Source organism: Anser anser (genome assembly GCF_964211835.1).
Source record: "Anser anser genome assembly, chromosome: 14".
NCBI lineage: Eukaryota > Metazoa > Chordata > Aves > Anseriformes > Anatidae > Anser > Anser anser.
In genome coordinates, this window is record NC_139735.1 from 7,931,477 (window position 1) to 7,954,390 (window position 22,914).

General features: G+C 42.2%; 1 protein-coding gene and 1 long non-coding RNA gene across 17 annotated transcripts in view; one reads left to right on the plus strand and one right to left on the minus strand.

The window, feature by feature from the left end:
• Positions 1–22,914, plus strand: part of SGCD (sarcoglycan delta) — a 526,559-nt gene that overhangs the window by 492,831 nt on the left and 10,814 nt on the right. The window lies entirely within an intron of this gene.
• LOC310881374 lies at positions 233–22,905 on the minus strand. Its single transcript, XR_014572321.1, has 2 exons — positions 3,362–22,905; positions 233–2,085 (listed from the first exon to the last, which is right to left on the minus strand). It is a non-coding gene; the product is annotated as an uncharacterized lncRNA (long non-coding RNA).

The following is a 22,914-nucleotide window of genomic DNA, read 5'->3' on the forward strand; positions in this document are numbered from 1 at the left end:
TGTGAGCGAGGTACTTCGAGCTGTATGAGACCATTGTGATTAAAAAGAACACTTGTACAAAAACATTAATTGTACTTTAGACTGGAGAGAGGAATTGATAGCTGTTGTATAACTATATTAAAGAGAAGAAAAATGTATCTATAACTATAATGGGATTCTTTCTTTTGAAAGCAGTACTTTGTATACTTATTAAGAGAAATCATAAATATTCACTGTGCCTACAGAATCTTTATTCTGAATTTATGTGTCATATGTAATAGAGTTGTTTTCTTTAGGCCAAACAGGGTGGCTGTGTTGTTTCCTCATTACTTGAACTGATTTTATCTTCTTAATGTGCGGTGTGCTGCTGCTCTGCTCCTCATATATTATATAAATCCATACTATATTTTGCAGCATGGATTTATCCCATGGGTTTGTGTGGCACCTCTGGCTTTTTTGAATAATACGAATTTCCTACCAAACGGCATTGCTGAGGTCATACTAAAGGAATGTCACTCCTTGCTTTCAGATGGTGTTTGCACTCAGTTCTGTCTCTCTCACAGACCCAGTGCATGTCTGATGAGAACCCGTTTCTAAACATGACTCAAGAGTCAAACCCGTGTCCCTTAGGCAGCAGGGCAGTACTTAGAGCAAGAAGGAGGCTTGCTTGGCTTTCTGCAGCGTACCATGTAAGCCCACCATCAGAAGTAATCGCCATATCATCATTGCACTTCGTAAGACGCATTGCACAGGAGGCTGTCATTTTGACTTTAGGCAAATCATTTCAATTCCTGCCCATGGGAATTGCTAATGTGTGTGCAGATTCAGATCAGAAAACAGGATCCTTTACTTTTTCTGTACACATGCCTTACAAATGCTGCATGGAAAGTGTCAAACCACAAGTGGTGGAGCTAATCATGTTTAGATCCTGCAAGCATTCACACTGGAAACCAGTCTTGGTGGCCAGTTAGCCCATCCTGAGCAAGTTCTCAGGCCTCCAGTTGAATTAGCAGATGATAGCCATAAAGTAAATAAGGGAAGCAAATGCATAATGAAGTTGTGGACCTGTTATCATAGGATGTTCTGCACACCAGATGAATTATAAAAAGGATTACACTCTCGCTCTTCTTCTCACGCACCTTCCTCAAGAACCTGTTTCAGCCTGCTTCTGTCAGAGGCTGGATGGACCTCACAGCTAACGGCCAACATTACTAAGCATCATCCCTCTCTGTCTAGGTCTCTTTTGGAACGTCATTGGGATTTCTTCCACCTAGCAAAGGTGTTTTCTGAAAGTTGGATTGTTCTGTTAGGTACCACCATGAGCAATCAGGTCCTGCTCATCATCCATTCCCGCTTGGCATCTTTGGGGATCCCTACAAAACTCATAGTTTCTCCCATGCTCTCTACTTCGTCTATAAGGATAATAATATATTATTAGTGTGTGACCATTATCTATGTGCTCGTTCTGGGCTCAGGAGTGAGTTGGCGTAGTGGTGTTAGACTGGAGGCAGTTGGTGACCCATCTTGTCCCTTTTGCGTGCTCATGCCCCATGAAGAGAGGAAGTGGAAATGCATCAGCTACTTGTGCTAGCAGCACAGGCAGAAGCTTGCAGGTGGTTCCTCTTTCTCTTTTCCATCTTAGAAAAGTTGAGAGCCCAGGGACTTCACCGTCTTATTTCCAGATTCTGATGATGCCTCTGAAATTGGCAGTCCCCAGTTCTTGTTCCCAGCTGAATTGGGATTAGTGTGACCAGCTTAAAAAAAAAAAAAATGAAAAGGTTATGGATACCAAACGTGAAAGCACCATATTAAAGGTGGAGCTTTACTGGTTTGAAAGCCAAAGTGTCAGCCGCCATTTCTTCCAGCAGCAGATGTGGCTGCTATAAATACATACCTCAATACATACACATGGGTTTGCTGGCAGATAAAATAATGTTGTTTCACTTCAGCTGTATGAGGACATGGTGACCTTGGATAGAAGAAGTCAATCTCATAAGCGTGTATTTCACACAGTGTTGTATGGCTTTGGGTTCATGCAGGAAATGAGGAAGCAGAAATGTGATTACAACCCAATAACAGCCATAAAGCAGGTGTCTCCAAGAAAGCCTGAAAAACACATTCAGAAATGCAGCTCAGTTCTCCAGAGAGGGGAAACAAATTTCCCAGGGTGTGGGCAGTAGCTGCAGAAGGAGAGGAATTTTCTCCCAGGGTTAGATTAACACGAATGGGTGTCAGGCTCCTGGGACCCAGCAGCTATTTCACCAGCTGAAACTCTCCATCTCAGCTGCAATTCTCTTTCTGTTGTGTTGAATTGACATCGGTTCATGAGTTCTCTCGTCTTTCACAATACAAAAAGGAAAACACATTCTCTCCCTCTTTCTCTGGTTTCATGTCATTAAGGATGGTTGTGGGACAACTGGCTGAGGACATGTTATGAAGTGACACTTGGGAATCAAGCAAGAAAGTAAACAAAACAAAACAAAACAAAAAAACTTAGGCCATCAAGGATCATAAAAGAGGTTGTAAAGCAGAGGGGAAATGGCCTCCTGGTGGGTTTGAAAACAGCTGAGAGGGCTGGATAATGAAGGGATGTGCTGCTGTAAGGAGATGTTCTTTGCCAGTGAACTCAGTGAAAATCTGCTTATATTTGATATAATAAGTGCAGAAAGCAAGTCAGAAGGGGTTTATGCTGCTAGTGCTGAACTGTGTGGCAGTGATAAAAATATGTCGTGTCCTGTCCACTTCCTTAAGTATTAAACATTTTAAAAGACAGAAAAAGAAGTGTTTTTTTTTTTTATAAAGGATTTGGTGTCTTAACTTTAATGAAGGAATAATAAATATAAATGGATATTAGTAGAAGGTTATTAGAGCTGTTCATTTTGATTGAAAATATGCAGTATCTTCTCAAGCGATGCCAGAGGTTAAAGATTGTTATTGCTTCCTAAGGTTTCTGAAATTAAATTCTCTCTCTTATGGCCTACAAGGTATGGTTGATTGAAAATGTGTGCATGTGAAATGGTTTGTAATAAATTCATATTGCAATTAGAAGTCTCTTTAGAAAACAGGCTATCATACACATATCAGCTGAGGAGCTGTCTCTAAAAGATCATAGAATCATAGAATCGTTAAGGTTGGAAAAGATCTCCAAGATCATCTGGTCCAACCATCAGCCTACCACCAATGTCAGCCACTAAACCACATCCCTAAGCGCCAGGTCCCACCTTTCCTTGAACAATCCCACGGACAGTGACTCCACCACCTCCCTGGGCAACCCGTTCCCATGCCTGACTGCTCTTTCTGAGAAGAAATGTCTCCTCATTTCCCACCTGAACCTCCCCTGGTGCAACTTGAGGCTACTCCCTCTAGCCCTATCACTAGTTACCTGTGAGAAGAGGCCGACCCCCAGCTCCCCACACCTTCCTTTCAGGCAGTTTTAGAGAGCAATGAGGACCTCCCTGAACCTCCTCTTCCCCAGACTAAACAACCCCAGTTCCCTCAGCTGCTCCTCACAGGACTTGTGTTCCAGGCCCTTCACCAGTTTTTCATTAGCCTCCTTTTTTAAGACACCTGACAGATGGGAGGTGTGTGTGGTGCCACATCTCTCGATATTCCCCAGATAAACCACTGACACCACACAGCACACTGTGGTTTTAATTTATTAAGAGTAATTAATTTATTATTTTATTTATTTATTATGTGCGATGGGGAAAGCCACTGCTACAGCAATGGATGGGACAAGACATGATACTGAAAGGACGGAATTCTTGAACGTGTTATTGCCTTTTTATTCAGGTAACTAAGACTCCGTAGGGCCAGCTGATGACACCACCGTGTGGATGGAATGTTTTTCCCCAGCAAGCTTCCACACAGGGAGCTGACAAACACATGAAGCATCTGGAACCAGCACTTCTACACACAGCAGGGCGCGTTTCCCCCTGCCCCCTGATCTCCTTGCATTTCCTTTTTTTACAGGAACAGCCCCAAGGCCCGGCTCTGCCGGGACGGGGCCGCCCCTCGCCACACCCGAGGCCTCTCCTCCCCCCTTCCCTCAACGCCCGCCACAACGGCCCACAGCCCGCGGTGACGTGACGCCCCGGAGGCGTGGCTTAGCCCCCAGCGTGCACATGCGCAGAACGCCACGGCAGGGGAAGGCATTTTCTTATAAACCTGAGGCGTTTGGTTCTGGAAGCTTAAGTGCTTCCAGAGTGATCACCCGGAATTTTATCCGGTTTATATATATCTAATTAATTACAAATGACATTTCAGACAGATACTCTCAGGGAACAAAAATTAAGTCCTTCATAATCACTGTTCGTTTCGGTCTAAACCCTCCACACGACTCAGTATGAGGTGATCAATTCTTGTTCTTGCAGGGCAAAAAAGCCCGTTCTGAGAGGGCTGTGCCAGGTTCCAGCAACGTTTTTCTGCTCCTTACCTAATCTAAACCTTTAGGTTGTAAAGCAGGCATTGGCTTTTTTCACTATCATTTTTCAAGTACAGAAACTGTGGTAATGTGGTGTTATCTATGTGCGTTTGGTGTTAGTATTAACAAGCTATATCCTGCAGGCAATATTTTGCCTTTATTCAAAAAAAAAAAAAGTTCCCATGTAAGTCATGAGGTAACGATGCACCTACACACCGAGTAGAAGTCTTGATTTTATGGGTTCTTAGTTCAGCAATGGGGTATCATTTAATCTACATCCATTGGGATTGTTCTGAACAGTGAGAGAGGACCAAGCAATGACTTTGTCAGAAAATTTTGCAGAGCTCTGAAATTCATGGCATTCAAGCAACACCACACCAGGAGTCTAAATCTATGAGTATAGAGGTTAGTTACAGATATAAAGAATAAATCAAGCAATAAAAAATGCCTATAAAAAAGGATGTTGCCTCTGAAATGAAGACACTCCAGAGTTCATCATAAACCTCTGACATGTATTCAGTCACTGCCTGCTGTCACAGTCTGAAATTCATTTCAAGGTGCCTGCATATTTTATGCTGTAACCTCTAATAGATACGTACACATTTTCAATGATGTTGCATCATACTTTGTGAACTGATGTGCCATGAAAGGGGAAGCTGTGTCAATGCAATGGGAGTTCTGCAGGCAAAGGTGCACAGATACGCATTAAAAATGTTTCCCTGACTGGTGCAGTATGTCAATATGTCTGTGCGATACCAGAGAGAGTGTTGCTTTCATAATCATCCCTTTGAGGAAGCTTTCCTCTGGCTGGGTGCTAGTTCTCTGTTTCTGAGGGAAGCAAAACACATACTATTGCTGTGGTGTCTGGCTTTCCTAGTCTAGCCTATGGTAGGTAATGGCTCTGGCTAACCTGCCAGTGTGACTGAAGGATTCCACAACAAATAAAATGCTCTTTTGTTTTAGCATTCCGTTATATACATATATAAACAAAAGTTTGTTTTTGTTTGCATTGTGTTTTTAATTAGAATGATGAATAGCAAAATTAGCCTTCAAGAGCTAGGCTGAAATTTTGACTGAGCCACCATACGCTTGTACATAATGGTTCTCTCACTCCCCAAATGGAGATTATGGCTCTTTTGAAAGAATAACTACAAGAGTTTTGTAGGACCAATTCTTAAAAATGCTGTCCCTTAATTTTTAGAAGCTGTCAGGAGTTTGAAGTGTGGTATTGATTTATGGAGATAACCTGGCCACTTCTGAAGAATTTCCTTCTTTTCAGAGAACAGTATTCTGGGAGGCTGTTCGTGTATGTGTTACCCATCAGAACCCATCAGCCACTCTCACTATGGTTTGCTGCAGTCAGAAAAATGCAAAGTTCTTCCTAAGAGTGTCATTTTCTATAGTTTAAAAAGTGCACCTTCTCAAAGTACAAGAGAAATTAAGAGTGAAGAAGAGCAGGCAATAGTTATTCATTATTAGTCAACATTTCCAAAAGTAGCTTAAGGCATTTGAGCATCTAATTTGAGAGATTCATTTTTTATAGTACTTATTTATCAACATATGATAGTATATACTGTGTAAATATCAGAGGGTCACAAGCTGGTTGTTTTTAAAAAAAAAGAATGTTGGCCAATTCTGGCACTTCCTACTTGGTTAAAAAATAAACAAAAAAGAGGAACCAAACTTGGAAAGAATAGCTGATGCTTTAAGTGTTTGTGGTCACTATATAGGAATGTGCAGACCTTGCAAATCTGTCTCAAGTACTTGAAAAATGATGGGATCTACTTTCAGTGAAAGGCTAGATGCATCAGGAAGAGACCAGGATAATCGGTCACTGTATGAGAGTGGTACAGTGTCTCCCTGTGACATGCCACTAAGCTTCTAATAAGAGATCATGTAATCTTAAAAACATGTCAGAATTACCATTGTTGATGTGTTTGTTTGTTGTTTTTTGTTTTACAAAACTGTGTGTATGTGTAAAAGTCCTGAAAATGAGTAGCAAGGGAGAAGTGATGCCTTATACTACTTTTATTGGTTTGTCTGGTTTATTTTGGCATTAAAGTTACCACAGTAGCAATTTCTGAAAAGTTTAAAATACGTGAATTGCAGACTTTGGGTAGTGTACGAGGCATATAGACATTATAGATTCAGCATTCCTTTCCAGCTGAATAATTGCTTTATCGTGGATGGTAGAGTGACTCCAGTGGTGAACCATATTTCCAGTGTCAAACCTTAATACACTCATGCAGATGGTGAGGCTGTGTTGCTTTTCAGACTTATAACTTTGAGTGATCTGTGGGCAATGCCAGGTTTGACCATGTGGAAATTCCCTTCCTCTGTGATGTAGCAGGCCCAGATCGCCAGGGAGCAGATGAAGCTGTGGAGTGCAGAGCCCCAGCAGCATGTGGACAGGCAGACAGTGAGCACACCATGCCGTGCTATTAAGCAAGTCACTCAGAAATATACTGGCAGCTTTGCCATTAGTACGGATATACTTTTCCTGCTGTGCACCGTGCTAATATAAATATTCCCAAGCTGCTTTTATATATACTCAGGCCACCAGCATGTCTGCACTTTTTCTTCCCTGAAACTACCTTTTTTATATTCAAATGGGAGAGTTTAGAGCTATTTGAATTCTGTTTCTGTATTCACAGCACAAAGCAGAGTGAGAGCTAGATGTCACAGTGGCAGGACAAGCTGCATTTCTGTCCCTGAGTGCACCCACCAGGCCTTTACCCTTTTGGAGCAGGGTGCCAGAATCCTGCCATTTCCCAACCAAACCCTGTGACAGCACTGAGTGCACGATGCGGAAATAACCACACTGGCTTTGGCACTGGAAGAGGGACAGCACAGGTACCTGGCAGCACTGTGTGGGATAATTTAGCCTCCCACATCGAGTGTTGTTCTACGTAGAAACATTCTCCATCCATCAGGCCTGCCTGCCCCGTGGTTTAACTGAGCTCAAGGGCTGGAGTTCCTGCTCCTTGACAGCAAGTGTTCCCAGCACAGAAGTCCCAGGCACAACTAGTAGCTTTGTCATCTCCAGCAGCAGAAAGGACTGGAGAATTTGCCTCGGAAGAGGTCTCATTTGCCAAGCCAAGTGCCTACAGTGTAACCTAGTCCACTGTCTTTGTGGAAAGCAAATATAACAATCCTTTTCACAGTGCCCAGCAGTGTTTATCTTCCAGGTTGACTGGCTTGCAGTGACATTAGTGTCCCCAGAGCTTCTGAACTTAATCATTTCCAGTTGCTGCTTGCCTGCTTGAAGCAGTCCTGGTCCACCCTCCAGTGTGTTCTTCCTGCCAGTCACTATGGGAACAGCAATCAAAGCTCGTATTTATGGCTCTGTAGATGTCCAAGGTCACAGAGCGCAGGTCTAGTGGGAACAATTAAAACAGGCCTGTCCAGTTATATCTCTTGAAGCTCGCCCCACATTATACCTCTAACTAGAGCAGTAAAGTTAAAGCAGCATGACTGTCAGGATGTGACTGCTTTAAAAAAGATATCCTTTAGAGGAGATAAAGATCCTCCATATACTGTCATCTGTGGAAGTATACTAGAGTGTAGTCAGCATCAGTAATGCTGGACAAAACCTGCCCCCAAGGTTTCTCTCTGCATCCCTGATGGAGAGCTGCACCCTGCCAGCCCCCGCTGCGCCGTGCAGCCCTGGGCAGGCAGCAGCACATCCTGACATCCCTGCAGAGGTGCTCAGCGCTCTGCAGGCTGCAGGAGGGCAGGTCACTTGCTCTATAGTAGTACAGAAGGAAAAAGAGAGGTCTGTGGGAATCGTTGGGGTGAGTCATGAATGTTGAGTACATCCCTTATATGTGTTGGAGAGGGGGACAGGAGGTAACCAGTTCTAAGCACTGCCTTCCCCCTGGGGAAGATATTCCACTGAAAAGCATGCAGATGAAGGAATCTGGGAGCTGTGAGAATTCCTCCACAGGGAATCGGCTATGGGGATTTCTGCCAGAGCTGACACTGAAACTGAAGAGAGGAAACACTTCACTTGTGTCTACGTATAAGCTTTGGGAAACTCTCCAAATACATGCAGTTGGCATCAATCCACCGCAATTCCCTAACCAGCGATGGGCCCCGGTCAGCACTCCACCTCTGACTGCCGGCACTGTGCCATATGAATAACTGCAGATGTCACAAATTCCTCATCGAAACACAGGAAAGAAAATTCAATTATCACCTTCCCCGCTATTTTCTGACCAGCTCCTTCCTTGACTCAGCAAGTTAGTATCTGTATTTCTCTGATACAGATATATAGATTTCTCTGAGCTTTATACAGTAGGCTTGATATTCAGTGTCCAAATAACTAATTTTTTCAGGTGACTCCTTTCAGTACTTTACCCCAGCAGTCACCCTGGGCAACGGTAGCAAGTGGTACTGGTTTGGACTAGAAGGTCCAGTGTTGAATGTGTCTCTTCAGCATGGTGCGTGGAGGTGACACAGAAGTCCTCAATTCCTTGGGGCTACAACACGAGGACTGCACTCACTATTCTGGAGCAGGAATCAACTGCTCCTGGCTGCTGGGACATGGGGATGTTGCAGGGAATGATAGATTTTAGTGTTCCTGGTGCAAGGGGTGTGATGTGCCAACCTTTACGTATAGCACGTCTGTGTCGATGGGAAGCAGGAAACATTTGGAAACTTGTCATAGTGACAGATGGTGATACACCTTTTGCTTGAAAGAATAGAAATGCACCAACATTTTAAAGAGAAGGGAGGAGGATACCTTGGCTTCTGCCTTCAGTGGTGGCTTGGCATTGCCTGTGTTTGGCAACTGATGTGAATGGAGACTGTGGTAGGAATTTCAGCAGGAAAGCTTCAGCAGGACGGTGGCCACCCACAGAAGATTGTCCAGATTCCACATGCGCTTGAGGAACCCAAACAGATTTTAAGTTCTTGCCTGGTTTATTTTCCCTCCTGCTGCCTACCAAGGAGACAATCAATACATAGTGTTAATGTGACTGCTGAGAGGTACCACGAGAGTGCAGGCAATTTAGAAAAACCAAAGAATTCTGGAGAAAAAAAAAAAAAAAAAAAAGAAACTACCTTACAGTTTTGATTGCTGTTTTTGAAGCAGTATAATAACCACGATTATTTTTTTCTCTTGAACTTTTTTTTTTTTTTTTTTGCCAGGCAAAGGAAGAATTAAAGGTCTGGAATCCAATTTGCTTTCCAATGTTATGTTTCCAAGGTAACTCCACTGACTTCTTTTGAAGGCAGTACTTAGGAAGTCAGTGGGGTTACCTCTGTCTACCTGGGAGCATTCCCACTACGTGAAACCATCTGGTGAAGTTCCGTGTGGAGGCAGTGGTTTAGGGCCATGCTCTGCAGTGGAGGTGGCAGTCTTCTATGAGAAAGTTTTTTAATGAGTTGGCTTGGGTACTAGGAGAAATCAGCAGTGAAGAGTTGCCTGTATCACTTTGCTGTGTTGAGGAGAAGGGTATATTACTGCTCCTGGGCTGTGCTGAGCCATGCCCACTGCTGCTACACTGCAATAAACCCAGGGAGCACTGAACATGCCCACCTGTGGTCACAAAGGCAGTTCATCATGGGGCTGGAAATTGAATTTCAGCGCTTCAACCGCAAAGCCAGTCCTCCTCCCTGCCTGCCTCTCTTTTTAAAAACAAAAAATAGAGTAGAAGGAAATGAAATTCCCAGCTAAAAACCTGTTCTAGGAAGTGATTATGCCACTGAGGGGTACTGAGGCTTTTCTGACATTGGTTCATTTTTTTTAATCCATTTCCTTTCACCTCTGCTTGACCTGCTCCCTTAGCAGCTGTAATTGTCTCTTTGTTATCTGAAAAGAAAAAAAAAAAAGTCATACAAGGAAGGTTATTACAGCCAAAATGCAGACTTGCCCAAGGAAGGAGTGAAGGAACATCATGGAGGTCAAGAAATGTTGAACATTTTCTCATTTGGCTGTGTTGACCCAAGGAGCTGGAGAACGGATTTCTATACCTTAAAACAAGGACTAGCAATCTACAGCATGGGTGCTGGCGTAAACAGCCAAGAGCAGGGATCACAGCTTCTTGAGACAAGCACCTGTGAAGTAGTGTTGCTTTGTAGTTCCCAGTTCCCCCAGTTCCGCATGGAGCAGGACAAGAGTGTTGTTTCCCTACATCCCTGCCACTGTGGTGATCTCCCATGATGAAATGCCACCACCGGGTTCAGCCTGTCTCTTAGTTAAAAATACCATCCAGCGTATCTCTCTTGAAAGACTGCCAAACCATACCTTAAAACATATGTTTTACTTGGGAGTGATTATTTGCGAAAGATAAACAGAAAACAGTTTCATTTATAGCTAAAGATAAATTGATGCTTTGAATTTGCAAAACATCCTATTCCTAGAATTAAAGTAGTCCCTTTGGAGACATCTCTGTACTTTCTTTTACAGAAAGTTGGCTTTTTTTTATTGCTTGATCTCTTTCTCTCTGTGCTTCATTCCTCCCTCCACACACCCACACAATCCCTTTATTTTCTTCTCTGCACCATTTCCCAACCTATTTTTCCTTTGCATATTTGAAAGCAAGAAATTAGCTGGAAATCTCAAATGGCTTTAAGATTTTCATTCTAGGCTATCAAAGAGCTTGGAAAATAACTTATTTGAATATTCCCTGTGTCTCCCATTGCCTTGCAAAACTCCTCAGTGTCCAAACGGCAACAGTGCCCAATGCGTGGCTTGGAAATGGTCACACACAGGAGTGTTTCTTCTCTCTCACTCTCTGTCCTCAGCAGCCTTGCCCATTCCTTGGCTTTTTCTTGACGTTCCCCCAGAGAAGTTGTATTCATTTTTCATGTATTCATGTTCTCTGTTGGACAGTCTTCACAGGAAAATTTCCTGTATTATCAAAATAGGTTATGAAGCAGTGCTATAATGTAAAGAGGGACATAGAGAAATCTTAGGTCCGTGGTCGCATATGAAAAATTAACGATCTTTCTCAAAGACAGGTCAGCTAGGTTTGATATAGGAATGAGCAACTAATATCTAGGCTGTTATATGCCAGAAATCATGCTAGGGATACTGGTTAAATCCTTATCAAGTAGTGGTATCCTGACTCAGATAGATAGCATATTTTGTGATTCCACTTCGCTATCCCAACTTCAGCAAATAGCAATAAGTATGGGAGAGTTAGGTGAAATTTAGTGGTCAACAGTGGTATCAGCCCAGTAAAAGGTATTGCTTTTCCATGTAGCCAAGTCTTCTGTAGATGGCCATAGTTGCCTGTACTAGGACGGGTGTGGATGCTTGTGATTAAATGCTGCTGCTTTGGGTCTGCCAGGCAGCAGGGCAGGGGCAGGGAATTTCAGCTGCAAACATGGGGAGTGCCTCTAATCACAGAGGAAATCTGTCAACAAACCATCTGCTGGGGCTGGTGGAGGTTGAAACACCTCCTTAGTTCTGAGCAGGAGCCCAGTACACAAGACAACTGGATGGAGCCCTATTCTTGTATAGCAATGGGTTGTATTTGAGGAGTTTGGGTCATTCCCGTCTCCTTATGCATGCAGATATAAAATTGTATTGCTGGTGTAAATAGTGACTGTGAAAGAGGCCACAACTTTGGCATATGCATCCCTTTAGATTTACAAATTATGCATATTTACCATTTTGTGAAGTACACTGGGGACAGCAAATGGTACTTTTTCTGCATAAAAATGAAAAGTAACTGAAAATCTGTTACATGCTCTATATAGCTGTGATCAGAGGGGAAAAAATGACTACAGATTTGTGGTTGACATGCTTCAGAAAAGGTTCAGCAGAGTGTGAAAATTGACATTTAGCAAATAGCAATTCAGCCTTCATTTTTTTGTGAAGTTGCTTGAAATAAACTGCAGGTTTAAAACAAAATGTTTGGTCAGTTGTTATATTGGATGTTGCTTGTCTCATTACTGCAGTTAATTAAAAGAGGGGACAAAAAGTCAAAACCAGAGTCAATAAGATTGTTAATAAAGATTTAATTTGGTGGAATCATTATAAATTGACTGTACAATGAATGAATATGCCACAGGAGTATCAGTGTCTGAAGGTCTATAAATGGGTTTTCAGAAATAGCCACCAGGTTGTAGCCAATTTGTCATGCTAAATAAGCTCTTCAAATCCACTTACGGCAGTCTGTACGTGTTTCCAAAGGATATCACCACCAAGTATATGATGCATGCAGACACACCTCTTTTCCAGCAGGTTTTATATTCTACCATTTCAAATCCTTTCTAGTTGTGGTATCTCTGTATTTCTTATTGTAAGTAATTTACTATTAAGTCCAATCTTTTTAGAAGGAATGGAATAAATCATCAAGGAAGCGAAAAAATAAATCAGCACGGCAGAAAGCACTGTAGGCTGTACCTGTGCACTGTCCACATAAGACTTTAATCTACCTGACCCGTTTCCTTCATGTCTGACCAAATGGCATGTAAAAATCCCATGATAGATAGACTTCAAAAAGAATTTTAAAATGGAAATCTGGATCAACCTTTCTTCTCTTCATAAAACAGTCCCAGTGTAGAAGACTGCATGCAAACTACTGGTGATAATGACTGCAATATTTGCATAGCACTGCACCCCTGCCAGTAACCCTATCATTTGAGTACTTGGGTTATCACGAGAAAGTGATTTTTCTCTGTCAGTGACAGCATGCTTAGTAGGGTTATTTAACACCCTGAAAAAAAAAAGAAAAAAAAAAAAAAAAGAAGATAAAAAATTTGCATCATACAGTCTTCTTCTGGAGTAGGACAGAAAAGCAAGCCTTGGAAGGAGCAGAGAGTTGGCCCAAATTGATTCAGTGGTCAATGGCTGCCTGTACTGCACATTAAAGTCACCCCAAAGTATATAGCTAGGTTAATAAATACTTAATGGGTCAATCTAGCAAGTTTTATCTGACTCAAGTACCATCTTTCCATTGGATTTTCTAATTATATGCCAATTCAGGTAGCAGTTGTCCTCCTGCAGCCATCCAGAAGCCAACATAAACTTCATTACGTGCTCCAAGAGCTAATACACCACTTGTGCCCGTTCACATAGACCAGATCCAATTTACTATAATCTTGCAGAGTGATGGGGGTGTCTTGGAGCCAGCATACCTTCATGCACCCTGCTCTCTAACTGCCCAAGTCATGCTGCGTTTTGCCAGCCTTTCATACTTGACAATCTTAGAGCTCTTTGAAATAACCTAGCCTGAAAAATACGCCTTGTGTGGCTTATTATTTAAATCAATGTCCTTCTGTCCTTTGGAAATGGAAAAAGACCATTTAAGCCTCAGCTGTTACCTCCAGGCTACAACACAGCTATCCCTCTCCCCACTCAAGTGTCTCAGGGTTAGTAGGAAACTTAGTGGCTCCCCAAATCATCTTTGCGATGTGCTCATCTTCTGCATGTTCCTGATGGCAGCAGTTTGATGATATTAGGTACTAAGCGGTGCCAGTGGCACAGCTGAAGAGCTGCCGTGCTCTGTTTCTATTTCTTTATCTTCTCCCTGGCTGGGTGACAGTACATCAAGATAATACCCAATCTTAGCAGCCTCTTCTGTAATTCTGGCTGAAAAGGTTTCTTCCAATTTATGTCGTTTAATTAGAAGCTTTCAACCTGTAATTAGAAACTTACACCAGCCCAACCTTTGTTTCTGAAAAATGCATTTGTGGTTTAGGCAATTATGGTAACATAAAAAGTAATTAATTTTGTCCATGTGTGAAATGAGTGTGCTCATTAATGCACCCGACAGGAGGAGGATTTTATTTTGTTTCAATTTGTTTTATTTTATTGCAATAAGTTACATAACAAGGTATAGCAGACACGCAGAAGAAGGTGGTTTATGGAGTAGCTGGGGCACATCTGACTCCTGAGGCTGTCCCTTGGCCATGCCGAGAGCACAAAGAAGCTGTGGGCAGCAGGCATGGCCTTTCTACAGCTTGGCACTGCCCAGTTAACGCTCACCTCCACAGAGGAATTTCCAGCCTGAGGCCATTACTTGACCAGTTTTGACCCAGGCCATGTAACCTTGTGCCAGGAGACATTTGGTGGTGAGATTTTTGTAATAAAAGCAACAACAGGCTCTTAAGTTCCAGCCAAGGGCATCATTAAGAGTGCAATGGTTTAGTTCCCAGCTCGTACTCAACTACTCAGTGATAATGTCATTTACTGTCCCACTTCTGACTGTGCCAGAAGAGGGGACATCTGTCCCTTGCTTTTCCTCCAGCCAGAGCAGACTTTTTGCTTCTGTATTTCATAGTGTCTCCTGTGGCAGGATCACATCGATATACAGGGCTATATTCTACAGGCTGGATCTTCTCAGTCCCACCTACAACCACGGTTTTATCAGTCACCCCCATGCTCCCAGCTGATAACACCTCTGCCAAGGAGTGAAAATTGTCACCGTGCATCCAGCGTTGGCACCCACCGGGCTGTACCTGCTCAGGATGCTGCCCCTGGCCCTTCTGCTGCTGCTTCTGGCCACAGCCAGCCCTGGCTGCGTGGAGGTTTCCCACCACTTGGCCCCATAATGGCTCTGGGTGTTCGAGCTTATCAATTAAGGCTGAAAGATTGAGCACGGCAGGATGGAGGTAATCCTGCAGACAGCTCTGCTCAGGTCTGTCAGGCACAGTAGGGATTCGGAGCAAGACCAATCTGCTCACAACCCACCGGGTGAGGGGAGTGTCGTTGCAGTCGTCTCTACACTTAGAATAGGAACGATTCATTTTGCATCCCTCATCCCCTTTCCTGCCCACTTAAACACATCATCGTCTTCTACCACATCTGTATTTACTGCACATCATTTTGTACTGTCTCCCAATTTCTATGATAATTTCCTTCCTTGATTTATAAGCAACAGAATTTTTTAATTATCCAGATGATTTTAATTTTCTCAGTCATTCCTCTACTTCGTTAAACATTAATCTCGTACTTTTTTCTTTGACACTTTCTAACCTTCACCACTTCCCCATTGCTAGTTCATAATGAAACTAGATCTCAATAGTATTACACGATTTTTTTCTCCCTAGACTAATTTGATATCTTCTGCTTGATCTCTCTTTTTGTCCACTAAATATTATATTTGGCTTCTTGTATACCATTTCAGAGATTACTTTAAAAAGAAACACCAACGTTTAGGACAACTTTGCATAATTACATCTCCTTCATCTCCTTCAGCAATTCCAATGCCGTAGCACAGTAGGCAGTCGCAAAGATTTTACAATTGTATTTTGATTCATCCATGTTTTTCTGTTTTTACTGCTTTTTAGTACTCTGAATAAGCTGCAGCTATATTATGTGTATGCAAAGTGTCCTGGAAGACTACAACAGGGGACTTGCAGTGTTCTTGGAGGAATGGCATGCTCAAATTTTTCCTTTTGCTGAGGGATGATATTTTTTCAGAGGGAAATGAAAGCTGCTTCTCTCCCACTTAGCTCTGCCAGCAGCGCGCTCCTGTGAGCTGTACCGCACCTCCAGACTTCTTTGGTTTCTCATTTTTCTAGACCCACTCAAATCTTTCAATATTAGCTGAGCGTCTTCGTAATGGTTTCAAGCTGCTCATGTTACTCAATTACTCTTCCTCCCAGAATCGTAAACTCTGAAGGAGTTTAAGGTATTTCCGTTATATTGTCAGAAAGGTATTATTTCAGCATGGACTCTGTTTAGGAAAAGTTCGCTAAACACAATATTTGCAGCTCAAATTTTAAGCACAAGGGCAATTCACATTATTTTCTCAATTTCTTTTCCTTTCTCTTCACTCGTCATTGTACAAAAATCTCCCTACTGTCTGTGTTGTCCAAATACAGAGAAGCAAGTTGTTGCACCCCTTGCCATTTGAACCAGAGTTATCTCTGGCTCAATTAGAAAAGTGTAATTTCCAATAAAGCATCATTAGACCTCTGCTCCTGTCAGGTCTCTGACAGGTTTAATTGGATTTTCCTTAGGAATTAACCATGGTTTGTGCATGATAGCTGAAAGAATTCTCATTCATTGTCCTCTAGATCATGTTAGGAATTAGATGGGCTAAAAATCAGGCCATAAAAATCTATTTTAGAATATGGCTGCTCTGGAATTGTCACTTAACAGATTTGCAGCATGAACACTGGAAACTGTATTGTGATGCCTGCTGTCAAACTAAGAAGTATTTACAGCTAGAGCCGGGATTTACAATTGAGTGCCGTGATAATAATATATCCTTGTTTACTTCCATAATTAATGTTCCTAAAGAAAATACCCTGGAAACCTTTCATAAGCAAGATTTATTTCTGTTGATTGAGACTATAATCAGATGTCCCCATTCAAACAGTAATTGGTGTGCTTCATTAAAGTGTAATTGAAAACAAGATTTATGTCAATGCTAGGGAATAAATAACAGGGATACATATTTTATTATTAGTGATGATACTTCTGTAAGCTTTCAGAGTACTTGCTGCTTTTGTACTGTGCCATATGCGGCAACATATTTTGTCAAAATTTTGGTATGTTGGTTAGGAATGAGAGAGGGAGAGAGATTGTGTATTTTCTTCTTTTTATTTTAACAATTCATTCTGATGTACCAAGGCCAGCTCCTTTTTTTTTTTTTTTCTTTTTCTCTTTTCCTATTTTATCTTAAGCTTGGTGTCATTACCATATTTTAGCTCATTTTGTTCTCATGAAATAGCAGTCTCTTCCAGGAGAAAGGAAGTCTGGGCAAGAAGTGAATTGCTCACAGCAGAGCCTTTTGCTCCATGTAAGATTAGAAGATCTGGCTTGAACTTCAGGTTAGGTTTTGACCAGGTGAGACCCAGATCCAGCCACTTATTTCTTCTGTCAAACATTTTCTGTTCCACTACGAAGCAGAGTTAAGGCAATGAAAAAAAAATAATAAGTTTAAAAGCATTCTGGAAATTGAAATTTAGCATGGTTTCTTTTCAATTCAGTAAAAGCTAATTACCTTCCAATTAATGGAGAAAAAAGTATCGTGTTTTCTTCTATAAATAGATATGTGTAAGATAACACAAATAATGGAGTCAGAAGTATAAGTCACTGGGAATAGGTGATCCCATTGATTTCATCGAAACAAGGGAGTTAAAACTGAAAACAAATTTCAGCCTGAGATACTGGTTCATTACCAGCAAATTGATGGAGCTCTACATTTACTTGCTAGCATAATTTACCAATTGTATGAGATGTAAGCAGACACAGTGGTAACATTGGCTAATTTTATGCTCAATGTGAAATCTTATAGCTGGTCAGATGGATACCATAAGAAATAATTAGAGTCATTAGAAATAATGGGCTACAGCTGCAGTAATACATGCTCTATTCTCAGTCCAGAGGTTTCTAAGCAAAATTAAATTAGCTCATGTTACCACACTGCTGCATCATATGCTCCTCACCTCCTGAGAGCAAACTTCTCTTTCCATTTCCACACTGCAAGCAAGTTTGTGGCTAATGCAAAAAAATCCCCTGCTGGGGACAAGAACTTCTGAAGCTTGAGGCCATTCCTTTTATTTTACCAGTGAATTACAAGCCCTGTTTGTATCAATGCTGGACCCAAATGAGTATTTTCCCACTGAACTATTTACATTAAACTTTTATTTTTTTTTAAGGAAATGATATCCATTTTATTGGAAGCACATGAGCAGCCCCTAGCTGCTAGTGTTACTGCCCTCACATCCGAAATATCCTCTCTTCTCCCCATATTCAAAAGGTCATTCATAATCGTAAGGCAAGCGATGGATTATTCTGGAGGGGAGTGAGGAAAGGAGAGGGACAAGAAGGAAATATAATCCATGCTGCTGTAGTAATTAATATGGCTGTTTATGATGAAGGAAATGAAACCTAGAAATCTGGGCAAGTAATGATCTTTCCAGGAGAATGAATTTAACTGGAACCGCAATACAAACTCATATGCTGACCTCCTTTAAATTATGCTGAAGTTTTCAAAACAAAGTGGGGATGGCACCAAAAATTTTGCTCTCCTGCTGACTCTCAGGACCGCAGAACTTCCAGCGATAGCCGGAGAGGGGTTCATTACCAGATGCACACAAGCCATCAACCTCTTTAAAATCAGAGCTGCTCTGGTGATAGGTTTGAGTAAGAGGGCTTAAGAGGCACATTTAGCACTGTCCATTAGGCATGGTGAGCTGGAGGAAGGCTTCCCCTGCATATATCATCCTGCACATTGCTATGCAGGCCAAGTGTGCTCAGTGGGAGGAACGGTATTTTTGATGAAGGCAAGAGCTTAATACTGCAGCTTTGGAAAGATCAGTTATCCATCTGCCAGCCATCTATCTTTGGCTATGGTACTTACCTGGCCTCAGTTATTACAGTATGTAACCGCTTCACAGCCACTAATATATTTTTCTTCTCATTCTCCCCGTGGAGTTGGGAAGTGCTATTACCTCTGTTGCAGAACTAAAAAGTGAGATTAAGGGTCAGATTTGTTATGGCATTTAGATGCTCAATGGGATTTTCAAAAGTACCTGATGCCTGGTGTAATAAGATCGTGGATTGTGGGCTTTTTGATAGCTTTGAAAATCCTATTACTTGTGTCTTTTACTTTCCTTTTTTACTTTTACTTTCCTTTTAAAATTTTTGGCTTGCGTGAAACCCAGGGACCCATAAGAAAGGTTCCCCTGATGCAGGTCATCACCCAGACAGGAGACCCTTCATCCACCTACCAGGAGGTTGGTAGCTGGGACGGGAACAGCTTTATGGCAGTGGGCGGAAGCAGTTTATCTCGGTTCTGAATTTGTCATGTTTGGAAATCAGCGTAACTCTGTGGATAGCGGTGAACTTACCCTCTTTGCACAGCTCAGGCAGAGAGGTCAGAGGCTGGTCTTCAAGACACTGGAGCAAAAAATAAGCACCACCCATGGTCAATAAAAAGGGCTTATGTGCCAATTGCTGGGATGGAAAATTCAAGAGCAGGAGCAAATAATGAAACAATCTATATTCATGCAGCCACCTTTCCAGCCTACTGCTGTAAGTACAGGCTAACACCCAGCCGGATGTGAATCCTACTGAAAACTCCAGAGTATCATACTGAAAAACAAATGTTGATTTTGAACAAATTATCTGTTCATCGCTAAATCATTTTCTTTCATTATTAATCTCCAAATTGGTTCTGCTCTGGAAGACAGAATTAGGTAAGCAGAGTGTCTCTTAAACACTTGCTTTAAATGAAAGTATTCGGTAAACATTACTCAAACCCCCTAGAGCATAAACTCCTCAAATGCTTTCTCTGGCTTTGCATAGATTTTTCAGCTCCTGGTTTAAAGACAGCTGTCTCAGGGATTCATTCAGGAAATCAGAAAATAATCAAATTAAATCCCTTGCAATCATATGCCCCTCTAATGACAAAGAAAACTTTATTAAGACCTTTCTGTCCTTGCTTACAGTAGCATAAATTGGGACAAAAGTCCTTTGCAAGCAGATAGAGTTACACCGCTGTCAGACAGGTGTGACAGAGAAGAGTCAGGCTTCAAACCCACAGCATAAGTACAAAACCACTCAGGCTGCAAGCACAAGGTTCTCAGCACTGGAAGAGCTGTTCAAGTACTGGCATTCATTTCCATAGTTTTAAGTTTCTTTAAAAAAAAAAAAAAAAAAAAAAAAAAAAAGCTCTGGGCTTCAAAATGATATTTTTAGTATTAAAGGGATGGATTTTGGTTAATTCAGCATGTCAGCAAAATTGCAGCTGTCTGAATTAGTGATTTAGGATGACAAGAGTGGGGGGCTCAGCTCAGCTAACTTTAAAAACACACGTGGGGCTGCAGGGAGTCAGTGGGTTACGGACCACCAGCAGAGCCCTGGTGTTGAATGCTTGTCCCACGTCACACCAGGGACTATCAGGAGATGCTCGAGAGGAATATATGTGTCTCCAGGGTGCAAGAAGCTCTGTAGGGACTAGGATGTGTCTAAAGTTGCATGGGTTTTCATTACTGTTTTTAAGGTGCTGTTATCCTGCCTGTAGGATTCTGTTGGGTGGAGGAGGGAGAACAACTCACTCTCTTTGTTAGACATGAAAAGAGATTAAAACTTTGGGGCAATGTTATCTAATAGACTCCCAGGCGCTTGTTAGCTTGTTCAAAGCACAGATTTAACTCATTTTGGTGTTACAAGGACTTGTGTGCATAAGGGAAGGTATGGAAGGAGAAGGTCCCCTCTCGATCCCCCCATCATGGGAAATTATTCTCCTATTTCCCAGCCCCTCACACGCTCCAGCAGAGCACTGGTGGGGGAGTCAGAGGCTGCTCCCGCAAAGGGCAGGACTCGAGTGCTGCTGCTGCAGATGAGTGCATTTGCACTGTGGTGTCTGAGCGCTGCTTTGCACTTACAAGATTTATTTCTCAGTGGGCAGAGGAGCTACAAGATTAACAGATGAACAAATATGTTGAGACAGCCAAGACATCAAAGAAATTGAAGAGCCACTAGGATGCTGGAGAGCTGAAGAGTTGTCTGGCCATGGTTCCTGGGAATTATTTTATCCTCGGATTAGCTCAGCTGTCTTGGGGTTTGGACACATCCTCTGGTGAATTTGGCTACAGTGACTTAAGACATTACTGGCCCCAGCCACCTGCTTCTCCGGAGGAGGATCCTGCCTCTGGTGCAGAGACAGCAGGAGGGAATGTGCAAGCAGAGGGTCCTTAGTTTTCAGGGTAGACACGAGTTTGTGGGCTGTACCACCAAGGATAAGAGCACGCTGTATCCTGGGGTAGAAATCTCTAGTGAAAATGTGGAGCGGACAGCGTGTTCGGCCACCGTAATGAAAGCCACCAGAGTGGATGTTCCAGAGCCCTAAGGCTGTGTGCTATGACTATTTTTTACCATAAAGAAATTCTAACAGATACTGGAAAGGCAGCTATTGCAATTGGAAGGTCAGAGGGAATCACAGCCCAGGTAGCATTACTTCACGTCAGTCATTCTTTGCAGGCTTGCACGCTTTTTTTCCTCTATGCAATCTGCAATTCAATCAGGAAAAAAATAAAAAATAAAATAAAATAAAGAAAAGAAAAAGAAAAGAGTACCAGCAGTTTTAACCTTAGGTTCCTCATACAGGAAACAGCCAAGGGGTGATAGCAGCAGAGGGATCAGAAGAAGGTTTATGTAGGATGTAACTTTCCTGTGGAGAGCAAACAAAAAGCATCTCAGAATAGTTGTGCAGAGGCTGCTAACCATGAGACAGTGCTTGCTCCTTGGGCTGTATATCCCTCACTTCTCTGAAATTTAGGTTTAGTTGAGTCAGCCAGGAAATTACGGATGAGTTTGGGGTCTTAAGGGAAGGTGTTTGAAACCCAGCAATATGAAGACACCAACAAGAGGGAAAGTCATAACTTGGAAAGTGCCACACAGAGGAAACTGTGCCTCTGTTTTATTGAACTGTTGGCTGCAATAAATACAGCCAAATTCCCTGTCTCCCATAATGTTGTCTCAGTACCAGCGGGAGTCCATTTAAGAATACACTTACTGGCACAAATGATTATATATGAAGAGCAGAGAAACAGCTGACGTGCTGCTGCAGTAATGCAAGCAAATCCTAAAAGATGCCCAAGAAAGCTGGGTGTTGGATTCTACCCTTGAGTTTTGCTTTTGTCACCGCAATCGCTGCTGCCTGACCAGAGCACTCCGAGCAGAGGCTTTTCTGTTCAAGTCTTCCTGCTCACTTCAGCTGGTGAGACCATAGCCTGGATTTTCTGATGTACAGTAAATAAATTGTGATAAAATCAACTAGGAGGACATTCCTGAAGAGAGTGAAATGTTTTTTTTATTATTATTTTCAACACAGAAAGTAATAAGAGACTGTTTTATAAAGACGAGAAGAGACAAGTATAATACAAGACCTATGAAGGAATAATTAGCAAGAAAGACTGAACCTTGCACTTCTAGATCTTAAAGCATTAACCTCAATTGCCTGAACTAAAAGGTTTGGCGGTGTTTAGCCAGTGCTGCAATAGGGTTGTCGGATCTCTCTGGCATATCCACAGTTAGGAGGGGTCAAAGCACTGCAGAGTGTGCTGGCTGTGAGCACTGTGATGTGAGTGTAGGACTGAGGACAAAGAATTTGGGGGCGTCTGCATCTTTTTTCTTTTTCTTTTTTTTTTTATCAGTTTTTTTATGTCATTAAACTTTCCTATACTTCACATTATAGGGAGTCATGAGAATGAATTTGTTCCTGTTTAAGCAGTGGTTTCAGGAGGAAAAGTGCTTGCACTCTCTGTGTAGCTACGCTGCTTTGCTAATATCCCCCATTAGTATTCATTAGTTACAAATCTGAGCTTGTGTACGAGGGAGTTGATCACAGGGGAAGCTTTATTGCACCTTGCATCTCATTCCAGAATTTATGGCATAGCAAAGTTGATGTGAATTGTTAGCAGATTGAATTTGTGATGTATTTTACCATGATTTCTTCAATATGATTGCTTTCCACTGACTAAACCAGGCATGGATCTGAACTTCAGTAGGTCCTAAGCTGCCTTGCAATGGCCAGCCAGGCTGTTCAAGCCTGAGGTTAAGCACGCACATCGAACCCAGCAGGCTCTGTAACTCC